This window comes from Scyliorhinus canicula, chromosome 15 (genome assembly GCF_902713615.1).
Source record: "Scyliorhinus canicula chromosome 15, sScyCan1.1, whole genome shotgun sequence".
NCBI classification, from domain to species: Eukaryota; Metazoa; Chordata; class Chondrichthyes; order Carcharhiniformes; family Scyliorhinidae; genus Scyliorhinus; species Scyliorhinus canicula.
In genome coordinates, this window is record NC_052160.1 from 138,552,526 (window position 1) to 138,565,525 (window position 13,000).

Sequence of the window (13,000 nt, forward strand, 5' to 3'; positions counted from 1 at the left end):
GTGGAGTCTGCACGTCCTCCCCGTGTGTGTGTGGGTTTCCTCCGGGTGCTCCGGTTTCCTCCCACAGTCCAAAGATGTGCGGGTTAGGTGGATTGGCCATGCTAAATTGCCCGTAGTGTCCTTAAAAGTAAGGTTAAGGGGGGGGTTGTTGGGTTACAGGTATAGGGTGGATACGTGGGTTTGAGTAGGGTGATCATTGCTCGGCACAACATCGAGGGCCGAAGGGCCTGTTCTGTGCTGTACTGTTCTATGTCTAAAATGGAGGCTTTGCTTGACAAGGAGCTATGTGTCGCATCCGGCAGACAGATGATGTACATATGCTTATCTGCTGTGTAAAAATAAACAGCACCTTATGTCACTGAAAAAACTCGCTGAAAAGGACTCATTAACGTCAATGACATACCAGTTTAATAAAGTCATTTTTTGCGCATAGTTTTAGCTCGAAAATGACCTTTAACTTTCTAGCCCCAGGGCATCATAACTGGGAAAATGTACTGAGGACTCCAACCAACCGATCTCCACCTCCCCGTCCCTCCACCACCCGCACAAACATACCAAGCCCCCCAACCAATCAAACCCACCCCCACCAACCAAAGAACAGCACTCCCCCCCCCCACCTCCCACTGAACAACCATCCAGCACACCCAGTCCTACCCACTTACCTGTCCCTGGCTTCTCAAAGTGGAGGAGCCTGTAAATGTATCTACTTTACAGCAGCTGGAACCATAAAGGGGTTCCTTTTCCTCCAACTCTCCAGCCCTCAATACATTGTCGTTTTCTGTGGGCAAGTTGGCTGCTGTATTTCTTACGTTAGAATAGTGACTACACTTCTAACGTACACTACTGGCTGCAAGGCACTTTTGCATCCCCTGATGGTGTGAAAAGTGCTGTATAAACAAAAGCTTTTATTTTTTTTCAGATCACAGAGAGAGGACACACACACGTGTACACACACATTAACAGGAACACAGCAATTAGGAGCAGAAAGTAGGCAATTCAGCCCTTCCACCTGCTCCGCCATTCAATCAGAAAAGGCTGATCTCTTCTTGGTCTCAAATCCACCCCCCCCCTGTCTGTTGCCCATATCCCTTTAACCTGTAACCTGTTTTTTTTTAAAATCAGAAATATATCTATCTCCTTCTTGAAACTATTTAATGACTCAGATTCCACCGCGCTATGAGACAGCGAGTTCCACAAATTCACCACCCTCTGCGAGAAGTAGTTCCTCCTCGTCTCCGTTCGAAATGTACCGCCTCTCCACCTATACCCGTGACCTCTCGTTCTAATCCCTGTGGCTCCGCACCTATCATGCAGATAGCGCCACCTCTTATTAAATCAACTGCATCAATTCTCCATAAATTGTCACTGGCAACCTGCGGCCTTGGACAAACTGCACCGCACAAACCACGAGAAGCCTATTTAAGAAAACTCACATCCCATCTCCCGCTGCTCCAGCAAAATACTTACCAAACAGGGCCAGCTTTTCCCAGCCCGAGTGGGTGGATTGCCTTCGCTTTCAGTAATCAGCACCAGCAGGTGCTTGAAGAGGTGTTTCTCCCACCTGTGAAAGACAAGTCTTTATCCAGCAGACACTTCAAACCTCTAATCCAGTTCACCAGAGCAAGGTCCACATTCCTCTCCCCTGGTGAAGCTGAGCTGGCTGGGCTGGGTCATTACTGAAACGGGAGGTGGAAATGCACCTGGGAAACGTCTCCCGCCACTTTCCCTCTCCCTGCACGGCCTCCCCCCGCCCCCACCCCCCCGCCCGCCCCGCTCCCTAAAGAGGCAGGCTTCACAATAATGAACTAACTGTGGGTGTTTACAGGAAAAACAGGTGACATCAATTCCAGTGTGGCGAGCCTGTGCTCAGGAGGAGGTGCTTTTTTGTAAAAAAAAAAACACAACAACACACAGGATTAGTGACATTTCCCAATCTCACCTGGAGGTGGCTGTACTGTGCCAACGTGCTGAAAACAAGTAAGTACGTGCATGGAAGATTCACCTGCACCATTTTAATACTGGTAAGGGGTTGTTAGAAGATGGATGCTGACATTCCGAGTACAGAACATGCTAGCGGTGCTGTGGGGGTTAAAGCAGGTGCCAGGTGGGGTCACGAGCAAATGTCTGGCAAACCTCTTAGAACCGGAGAATCTCTGCAGTGCAGAAAGAAGGAAGCGGCCTACACCTCGTTTTGCTCAATGACCGTGCTCAATGGCACGGTAGCATTGTGGTTAGCACAATCGCTTCACAGCTCCGGGGTCCCATGTTCGATTCCGGCTTGGGTCACTGTCTGTGCGGAGTCTGCACATCCTCCCCGTGTGTGCGTGGGTTTCCTCCGGGTGCTCCGGTTTCCTCCCACAGTCCAAAGATGTGCAGGTTAGGTGGATTGGCCATGATAAATTGCCCTTAGTGTCCAAAATTGCCCTTAGTGTTGGGTGGAGTTACTGGGTTACGGGGATAAGGTGGAGGTGTTGACCTTGGGTAGGGTGCTCTTTCCAAGAGCCGGTGCAGTCTCGATGGGCCGAATGGCCTCTTTCTGCACTGCAAATTCTATGATGACAACATCAGATGAATGGCACGATAGCACAGTGGTTAGCACTGCTGCTTCACAGCGCCAGGGTCCCAGGTTCGATTCCCGGCTTGGGACTCCCCCCCCCCCCCCCCCCCCCCAACCCTCGACTCCATTGTCAACCGAAAATCTGTCCATCTCAGCCTTGCACACATTCAGGGAGCCAACCTCCACTTCTCTCAAGGGGTCAAAATTCCAAACACTGACAACCCCGAGAGAAGAAATTCCTCCTCATCTCCACCCTTCTTGAATGGGGGAATCCCTTATTTTGAAACTGCGCCCCCTAGTTTGAGGTTGCCCCATGAAAGGGAAACATCATCTACGCCATTAAACCTCCGCGGTACGCTTCAATATGATACGAACAGGAGTAGGCCACTTGGCCCCTCGAGCCTGTTTCTCCAGTCAATAAGGTCACGGCTGGCCTGGTTGTAACCTCAACCCCACATTTTCTCTCTACTCCCAATAACCCTGCACCCCCTTGTTAATCTAGAATCTGTCTTCAAAGTAGTCAAAGACTCTGCTCCCGCTGCCTTTTGAGGAGGAGTGGTTCAGAGACTCACTCACCTCTGAGTGAACATCTTTTTCCTCATCTCAGTCTCCCACCACTCATTCTTCTAAATGTCAATGAGTACATGCCTATTCTGCTCAACCTTTCCACATGATTCCCTTTCCCAAATAAAAGGGTGGCATGGCAACACAGTGGTTAGCACTCTTGCTTTACAGCGCCAGGCTCCCAGGTTCGATTCCCGGCTTGGGTCACTGTCCGTGTGGAGTCTGCACGTTCTCCTCGTTTGTGCGTGGGTTTCCTCCGTGCGCTCCGGTTTCCTCCCACTGTCCAAAGACGTGCAGGCTGGGTGGATTGACCATTCTAAATTTCCCTTAATGTCCAAAAAAAAGGTTAGGTTGGGTTATGGGGGTAGGGTGGAGGTGTGGGCTTAGGCAGGATGCTCTTTCCAAGGGCCAGTACAGACCCGATGGGCCGAATGGCCTCCTTCTGCACTGAAAATTCTACGATTCTGTGATAAGGCAGGCCCTTTACCACAGGAATCAGCCAGCTGAATCTTCTCCGGACTGTCTCCAATGCAAGTATATATTAAATAAGGTGAACAAAACTGTACACAGTACTCTAGGTCTGATCTCACCAATGTCCTGTTTAATAAGGATACGGAGAGTCCAGATCTAATAAAATAAATAACTTTGATTTATTTACAGTCACGGTACGTACAATTCCCAGTAGATCCCTAGCAGATCTCTATCTGGTGGGTGCCTTATTGGCCAACTTTTTATTCAATGCTAAATGGAGTTCCCTGTCCCTCAGCGGGGTAGCTCGTACTCCGCGAGAACCACAGGGAAGATTATTATTCCTACCCCATAAATCCGATGCGGGATATTACACCCTGTACACTTAATGCAAGGCTTCCCGACCTTAATACCCACCCCGCCTTCTAATCGAGGCCAACATTCTTTTTGCCTTCTCAATTACTTGCAGTAACTTGCTTGGGGATTAATGGACAATGACGTCCCTCTGTAATCGCAGCATTATGCAAATCGCTCTGTATTTAAATAATTATCAGCATTTTCCCACAATATACTCCATCTGCCAAAAACATCCACTCACTTAGTCACCCATCTCCCTTTGAAGGCTTTAATATAAATGGAGGGTGAAGCAGTGTGGTTGGGGGGGGTAAGGGTTACACAGCCAAGGTGTTTCCCAAGACAGGATGCTTTCCCCACCCTAACAGCACGGCGGGTGTACCTACACACAGGGACTGCAGCGGTTCAAGGCCGTGGCCCACAGTCACTTTCTCAAGGGCCATTTGGGATGGGCAATAAATGCCGGCCTAACCAGCGACCGCTCACATCCTTGACAGAATGAAAATAAAAGGTTAGGATTGATGGTCTGTTGATGCATTCCCTCCAGGAACGCTGAAGAATATCCTTTAATCTAAAGATAGTTTACACTATGCTCGATTATTTCAAACAAATATGCTCCTTTTCTCCTGTCAACATTTTATTTGCTACAGGCACCGAACTGAATTGGATCATTCCAGGACTAATTTGTGGAACCCTGGTTTCAAGTGATTTATTTGCCTTTAAAAGATGACAGTACACAAACACCGCCTGAGACAAGATGGTCATCTTCAATCCAGCTGTGTGCAGCCAACAATACCGTCTCTTCATAACTGAGCGATGGGAGTACAACTGCAGCTGGTAGCCAAGCCCACACGGACAAAGAGGCTTTTAGATTAATTTATTTTGAAACAAAAAGCCTATTTTGATAAATCTGCGTGGTGGAGTGCAGTGCCAAGCACATCTGCCATGTGCTTTTGGGGCGTTTTGAGCAGAGATCCGTGTTGAGCAGCTCGGGGAATCGATACGAGGGTGAATCGGGGCTCGGGGCTGGTTTAGCACAGGGCTAAATAGCTGGCTTTTAATGCAGACCAAGGCAGGCCAGCAGCGTGGGTTCAATTCCCGTACCAGCCGCCCCGAACAGACGCCGGAATGTGGCGACTAGGGGCTTTTCACAGTAACTTCATTTGACGCCTAGTTGTGACAATAAGCGATTTTCATTTCACGCCGACACTCTGGACACGGGGCAAGTGCACACTTGGTGGCACGGAGCCAGCCGTGGCTGGTTTCGCTTTTTACACAACTGTGGGACAGCAAACGTACAAAGAGCATCCGATTGTGACCTGTGTTATGAAGACCCCTTAAAGATCTAAAAAAAATTAATATATGGCACTGACTTGAGTCATTTAAAATTCAGAGCAAGGGCTAAACCAAGGGACACATCAAGGCAACAGCACATGTGTTGAGCCAGACTGATGCATCTGAAAACACCACGAAACTCAGGGAAGTGTTGGATTATCCAGTCCCCATTGTCATTTAAACCACTGTTTAAATGAAGCACTATGAAGGGCTGGCTTTGTTGCACAGTGTAAAACATGGCAACCAAATTGCGAACAGCAAGCTCCCAAAATCAGCAATGTGACAGTGACCAGGGGGAGATGGTGGTGTAATGGCAACGTCACTGGATTAGTCACCCAGAGGGGCCAAGCTAATGCTCTGGGGGCGTGGGTTCAAATCCCACCATGGCAGCTGGTGGAATTTAAAAGCAAATTTTTTTCAAACAAAATCTTGAATTCAATAGTAATGGGTGACCATGAAACTATCAATGATTGTTGTAAAAATCCATCTGGTTCAGTAATTTCCTGTAGGGAAGGAAATCTGCCGTCCTTATCTGGTCTGGCCTACATGTGACTCCAGACCCACAGCAATGTGGAACTGCCCTCGGAAATAAACAATGGCAATTCAGGATGGGAATAAAATGATGGCCTTGCCAGAGACGTTCACATCCCAATAAAGATTCTCCGTAGCCCGACCCCAAAATCGTGTTCGGCGATCGGGCGGAGAATGGATTTCCTCACCACAATGGGGTCCGGCGCAGGTTTGACGCTGGGCCGCCATGCTCCGCCCCCTCTAAACTGACACCATCGTGACACGCATCGTTTCGCCGGCGTTGGCGAGTCATCAGCCGGCCCACCTGCGATGCTCCGCCCCCCCTCCCCCCCCCCAACGATGGGCCGAGTTCCCAATGGTCTAGGCCACATGTGGTCCCAACCGTGCAGGAACCCGGCACGATGGCCGCGGATGTGTCCAGCGCCGCCACACCTGCCCGGGATCTGTGCCGCTGGCCGGGGTCGAGCTGTGGGGTCAAGGTTGGCGAGTTGGGGGTCGTACACGGCCGGCTGTCGACATGTACGGCGCGACATGTGCACCGTGCGCAGCCTGGGACCCGGTGTTTCTCTGCCCATTTTCGGTGCGGGTGGCAGGGGTTTCAGTCGGCGCCGGTGCTCGCCTCTCACCGGTACCAGAATCGGTGAGGGTTTCACGCCGATTTTTCGGTCGTGAAAGTCTACGCACGCTCCGCTGACGTGGGCACGTAGGCTCCCAAACGGAGAATCCAGCCCTCTATATTTTTTTTAAATCATCTGTTTTAATGATGTGGGTTGAGGGATAAATATCGGCCAGGAAACTGGGAGAACTTCCCAGCTCTTCCTCTAACTAGTGCCACGGGATCTTGTGCATCCAATCAGGTGGGCCGATGGGTCCTCACTTTAATGTCTCAACTGAACGGCACCTCCAACACAGTAGCACTTCCTCCGTATGGCACAACCTACGGCTGACAGGTAAGCTGGCTATCACCAGCCATGGCTACATCTCAGATTGTGGCTGTAATAGTGGCCAACTTTGATGGTGTTGAACTGAAATGTGCAGATCTGTGCATCAACTGGTACGAGCCTTAATGCATGCAGAACGCAAGGTGATATAGGTTGAATACAGTCTGGGGATAATAGTTCAAAAGAAGCACAGAGGGCAACCAAAAACTTAACAGGGTATTCAGTGGAGCTGTCAAATTCAGAGTGCAAAGGTTTTGGGGGAAAATATCCGAGGCAATAAGTAAAAAGAAATGCTTTGTTAAGGAATGCGTCAGAGAATGCAGTACCTAATGTCAAACAAAGGCGCATCTATCATGAAGGCCCTTGCTCCGATCCATCTCCTGTGCTATATTAGCTAATCTCAACCAAACACTTACAAAGGGGAAACAAATTTGAATTTATAAAACGTCTTTCAAAGCTTCAGTGATTTACAACCAGTGCCGCATGTTTGAATTATAGTACCATAGAATTTACAGTGCAGAAGGAGGCCATTGGGCCCATCGAGCCTGCACCGTGTGGTGAATGTGATTCACACCGGATTATAATCTGTATATACATATGCCTATATTGTAAGTGCAGTTGCACTACCTGTCCATCAGGGGGAGTAGCTCTGGGAATGCTCGAGAATTGTACTGGGCTTCTCCCTTAGTTCCGCCCAGGACTCCTCCCCCTGGAGCTGCTGTATAAAGATCAGTGCCACATGGTCAGCCGGCCAATTCACCGAAGGTTCAATGGGTAACCAGCTAGCTCTGTTGTGAGTATATTAAACCGCTATTCTAATCCTACAAGCACGTGTCCGTAGAATTGTTGGTTCCAACACACCGGCTCTTGGAAAGAGCACCCTAGTTAAGTCCACCGTTTCCTGTAACCCAGTAACCCAACCTAACCGGTCACTGTTGCAATGCAACCCCACGTGCAACATCTGCAATCACAGGCTGCATTTTACAGGTCCATCAGGGGGAGGGGATTTGGGGTGGGGTGGGGGGGGGGGGGGGGGTGGGGGGGGGGGGGGTAGGATTATTCATCCCTACCCACCTAAGAAGAAATGTCAAACCATGGCTGACCTACATTCGACAAGGCGCCCCATGCGATGACAAGTTGCCGGCAGCTATAACGGCGGCAGCAGCCACGGATGAAGGGGGTAAGGCCATCGGAGAGAGTTGGATCTAGGGTTTTAGTTGGCAAGGCCTTGGGGAGGCTACTAGATTGGAGGGCGAGCGGGGTGGAGCAGGTTTCCAAGGTCAGGTGTGGATAAATAGAGCGGGTTATCAGCTTGATGTGCATTGGACACTCCCCAAAAGGACGGACCCCCTCCCTTCCCTCTTTTTAAGCACTTTGATTAATAAATAAAAAAATCACCCTGCCCACTCCCACCCACCGACCCAGGCCAACCTTATTACAGCGTGGGCAGTGTATTTTTGCAGCTCGTTTGGCTTGGTAACAAGTTCAATTGTCACTTAGATTATTTATTTTGAAATGGTGGCTGACTTCAGTGCCTGCCCGCTGACCGTATTATGGAGGATGTCTCAGGGGCAGGCAGCAAGGTAGTGTGTTTACCGCCCCTTTTTTACTTATGTGCGCTGCGCCCCCCCCCCCCCCCCCCCCCCCCCCCTCCTCGCCAGCTGAAAACTCACCCAGCAGTGGATCCATAAAATCCAACACCATCTATAAAAAAGAACACTAATATCAAGAACTGTGTCACATGTGTTGAAGCGTAGGGCCAAGCAGAAACCATTCATTCAGCCCCTCAAGCCTCTTCCGTCAGGCAATCAGCTCATGGTCGACCGGCACCTTAACTCCATTTAGCTGCCTCGGTTGTTTAACCCGCAATACGCTTGCCCAATGAAAGTCTATCCGTTAGGGTTCTGAAATTTACAATCAGCCTAAAGCCTCAACAGCTTTTGGGGGAGTTCTAAATTTCCACTGCATCCATTTCTTGTGTCTGTAAAACACAATTGCAGCATCTCAATAGGTTTACATGAATGGCCTTGATGTGCCTTCTGTAAAGCAACCCTCTCACATGCTTGTATTTTACAGCTGCCCAGGGGAAACCCTTGCAATCTCATGGAAGGCAATATAGGTCCAGAGTTTCCTCTTCATTTACGCATGTTTAAGGAGTGACAATTGCGAAGAGCCATTCTACTAGCTCCTTAATTCCAGCTGGTTCCAGAATCCTGCCCCGGAAGCGGTAGCACAGTTAAACACCCACACAGGCCGAAGCAGAGTAGAGTAACAGAAAGCGCTAGGCAAAATGTGCTAGCGACACGTCAGTAACGCAGAGGCAACAACATGGGGGATGCAATACCAATAATATTTCTTCTTGGAGGTTGGGACTCTTTTCCTCTTTGAGCTCCCTTGGAAGAAGTGAGCCCCAAAAGACTCAGGTAATAATGATAACCATTAATATTTCGATGACCTTAAACCCTGGGAACCCAGGGAATTTTCACAAGAGCACAGGACAGACAACAAGGCAGAACTCCTGCACAGTACATATTTAGCACAGGCTCTGTCCCCTGAAGATTACTGAGGTCATAAATCTCCACAGGAACATTCTCCAATCAGAACCCTTTAACAGACTCAGTTATTGGAGAGAAATGTACCCATTTTTCATCTTTCATTTCTAATGTTAATCAAATTGACACCACTGAAATAGTTTTCCTTTCCATTGATTACTTGAATTTAGCTCGGTTGCCATGGCAACGCTGCTGGAAGTCATGAGCAATTGGCCGGGTGCTGGAATCAGAGGAAGATGAAAAGAAACATCTCTCTTTGATGGGCAATAATTAGGAGGCTAATTAGTCAGCAAGATTCAGACAAATTCACTTCGAACAGAGAGTTTTATTGTGTCCCATTCTGGTCACCGCACTTTTGGAAGAAGGTCAAGTACCTTGGAGAGGGCGCAAAGATGCCCTTGGATAGAATCAGGACAAGTGCTTCAATGATACGGAGAGACTAGAGATGGTGGGATTGCTCTCCTTCGAGCAGAGGAGGTTACGGGGAGATGTTCAGAATTATGTAAGGTTTGGTAGGGGGATGTTCAGGGGAAACTGTCTCCATTGGCAGAGGGGTCGAAACCAGAGGACACATATTAGCAAAAGGACCACAATGAAAGATGGGTTTTCTCGACACAGCGAGTTGTTAGGGCCAGGAATGCAATGACTTGACAAGTGGTGGAAGCACATTCAATGCTAACTTTCATTTAAAAAATAAATAAATTTAGAGTATCCAATTATTTCTTTTTCCCAATTAAGGGGCAATTAATGTGGTCAGTCCACCTACCCTGCACGTCTTTGGGTTGTGGGGGTGAAACCCACGCAGACACGGGGAGAATGTGCAAACTCCACACGGACAGTGACCCAGAGCCAGGATCGAACCCGGGTCCTCAGTGCCATAGGCAGCAATGCAATGCTAACTTTCATAAAGGAATTGTGAATATATAGGTGAAGAGAAAATAATCTGTGGAATCCTGGGGCTAAAAGACCATGGGAGAGGGATGATGTGGATATGCCGGCGTTGGACTGGGGTAGGCGTAGTAAGAAGTCTTACAACACCAGGTTAAAGTCCAACAGGTTTGTTTGGAATCACAGCTTTCGGAGCACAGCTCCTTCCTCAGGTGAATGAAGAGATGAGTTCCAGAAACACATGTAAATTATATGGGAGAGGGACAAATTGGATTTGTTCTGTCAAAGGGCTAGCAAACAAAAATGATGATGGGCGGAATGGCCTCCTTCTCTGCTATTCTAGAAGGGCAGAGCATCACACGGGACAGGGGGCCGTCGATGGGATGGGATTGAATGGATTGCACAATGGCTGGTCCCACAAAATGGAAGGACTGGGTTAGTGAGGGCCAGTCACATGCGGGTGAGCGGAACGTTAATTCAGATGAGTCCAATTTACATTGAAACCACATAAATGTGTCTGGAGGAAACTTTCAGCTAGGCTGAGCTTGAATTGTAGAGTTTGGAAACAACAGGTCAACATGAGGATGGCAAAGTGTTGATCATCTGCACTGGAATTCAGACATGATACAAATGTATTGTTCTGTTTGCCAACCCTTTGCCAAGTCGATCCATGCATATCACATGATTTACTGGCAGTTACCAAAGAATCACCAGTTTGGATTTCAAATGTTGCTGGGGGTGGGGGGAGGGAGAGAGATGGACAGCTTCCTCGAAGCCACTCACGTTAGCCAACGTGGCATTTCACAGTTCCAGCCCACACAAGATGTTGCAATCCATTAACTCCAAGGAAATCTGTTACAGAATAAATGACTCATTGCAAAAATGGAAAAGCAAATGCAGCCAGCATGTGGCCGGTCAAAATTTAAACAAACTAAAAAAAAAATCATTAATTTCGCTTGTGTCTGTGAAAGCTTCCTCACACCATTGTTGAGTAGGGGCGGCCGGGTGACTTGCTGCCAAACCCCTGCTTATTGATCTGTGGCAGGCATCTCCTGACTGCCGTTTCATCCATGTGCATGTTCCTTCAGCAGGTAACAATCAGGTTCAGGAGCATTGTTGACGTTTTACCTTGGCGTTTTTTAATTTCCTTTTTGTTTTCAGGGGGATGTGGGTGTGACTGGCAAGGCCAGTTATTTGTTGCCCATCCCTGGGTGCCCTTGCCCTTACTTGCGCAACCATATCAGAGGGAAGTTAAAAGTCAACGACATAAGCGTGGGAAGGGGGGACTTTGCCCCCGGCGATGTCGCGGGCGCTGATCTCGTTAATTTTAAAGAGGGACAAGGACCCCCAGCAGTGTGGTTCATACAGGCCCATATCTCTCCTCAACGTGGATGCTAAGGTGCTGGCAAAAATCCTGGCCACCAGGATAGAGGACTGTGTGCCAGGGGTTGTGCACGAGGACCAGACAGGTTTTGTGAAGGGAAGGCAGCTGAACATGAATGTGCGGAAGTTGTTGAATGTCATCATGATGCCGGCGATTGAGGGGGAGGCAGAGATAGTGGTGGCGCTGGATGCAGAGAAGGCCTTCGATAGAGTGGAGTGGGGGTACTTATGGGAGGTGTTGGGGAAGTTTGGATTTGGTGGAGGGTTCATTAGATGGGTAAGGCTGCTATATGAGGCCCTGATGGCGTGCGTGGCCACGAATGGGAGGAGGTCGGAGTACTTCCGGCTTTACCGAGGGACCAGGCAGGGTTGCCCCCTGTCCCCCTTGTTGTTTGCACTGGCAATCGAGCCGCTGGCGATGGCATTGAGAGATTCAGAGAGGTGGAGAGGCTTGGTGCGAGGTGGAGAGGAACATAGGGTGTCGTTGTATGCCGATGACCTGTTACTGTATGTGGCGGACCCGGTGGGAGGGATGCTGGGGGTGATGGAGCTGCTAGCTGAGTTTGGGACCTTTTCAGGTTATAAATTAAATTTAGGCAAGAGTGAGGTGTTTGTGGTGCACCCTGGAGACCAGGAGGAAGGAATTGGTAGGCTCCCGCTTAGGCGGGCAAGGGAGAGCTTTAGGTACCTGGGGGTGCAGGTGGCCAGGGACTGGGGGACTCTTCACAAGCATAATTTCACCAGACTTGTAGATCAGATGGAGGAGGAGTTCAAGAGGTGGGACATGCTGCCATTATCGTTGGCGGGGAGGGTACAGTCCATCAAAATGACGGTGCTTCCGAGGTTCTTGTTCCTCTTTCAGTGCCTGCCCATCTTTATCCCCAGGGCCTTCTTTAGGAGAGTGACTAGCAGTATTCTGAGCTTTGTGTGGGCGCATGGGACTCCGAGAGTGAGGAGGGTGTTCCTGGAGTGAGAGAGGGATAGAGGTGGGCTGGCGCTGCCCAACCTTCTGGGGTACTATTGGGCGGCCAATGTGTCAATGGTGCGTAAATGGGTGATGGAGGGGGGAGGGGCGGCATGGAAAAGAATGGAGATGGCGTCATGTAGAGGTACGAGCCTGGGTGCCATAGTAACGGCGCCGTTGCCGCTCTCCCCTAAGAGGTTTACCACGAGCCCGGTGGTGGCGGCGACCCTAAGAATCTGGGGACAGTGGAGGCGGCATAGGGGGGAAACAGGGGGCTCGATGGAGGCTCCACTGGGTGGCAACCATCGGTTCATCCCGGGGAACAAGGATGGGGGATTTAGGGGGTGGCAAAGGGCGGGCATCAGCAAATTGAGGGACCTGTTTATTGGCGGGAGGTTTGCGGGCCTGGGGGAACTGGAAGATAAATTTGGCCTTCCCCAAGGGAACATGTTCAGATACTTGC

The 13,000-nt window shown here is 49.5% G+C and overlaps 1 protein-coding gene across 5 annotated transcripts in view; it reads right to left on the minus strand.

Annotated features, from left to right (window-relative positions):
• Positions 1-13,000, minus strand: part of slc45a3 (solute carrier family 45 member 3) — a 231,883-nt gene that overhangs the window by 56,505 nt on the left and 162,378 nt on the right. Inside the window, exon 1 of one of the 5 annotated variants that reach the window (XM_038819360.1) lies at positions 1,468-1,525. The exons of the other annotated variants lie outside the window; for them this stretch is intronic. The gene's annotated coding sequence lies outside the window, so the exon portion shown is untranslated. Of the gene's footprint in view, positions 1-1,467; positions 1,526-13,000 lie in introns of those variants that run through there. 5 annotated transcript variants of the gene reach the window in all.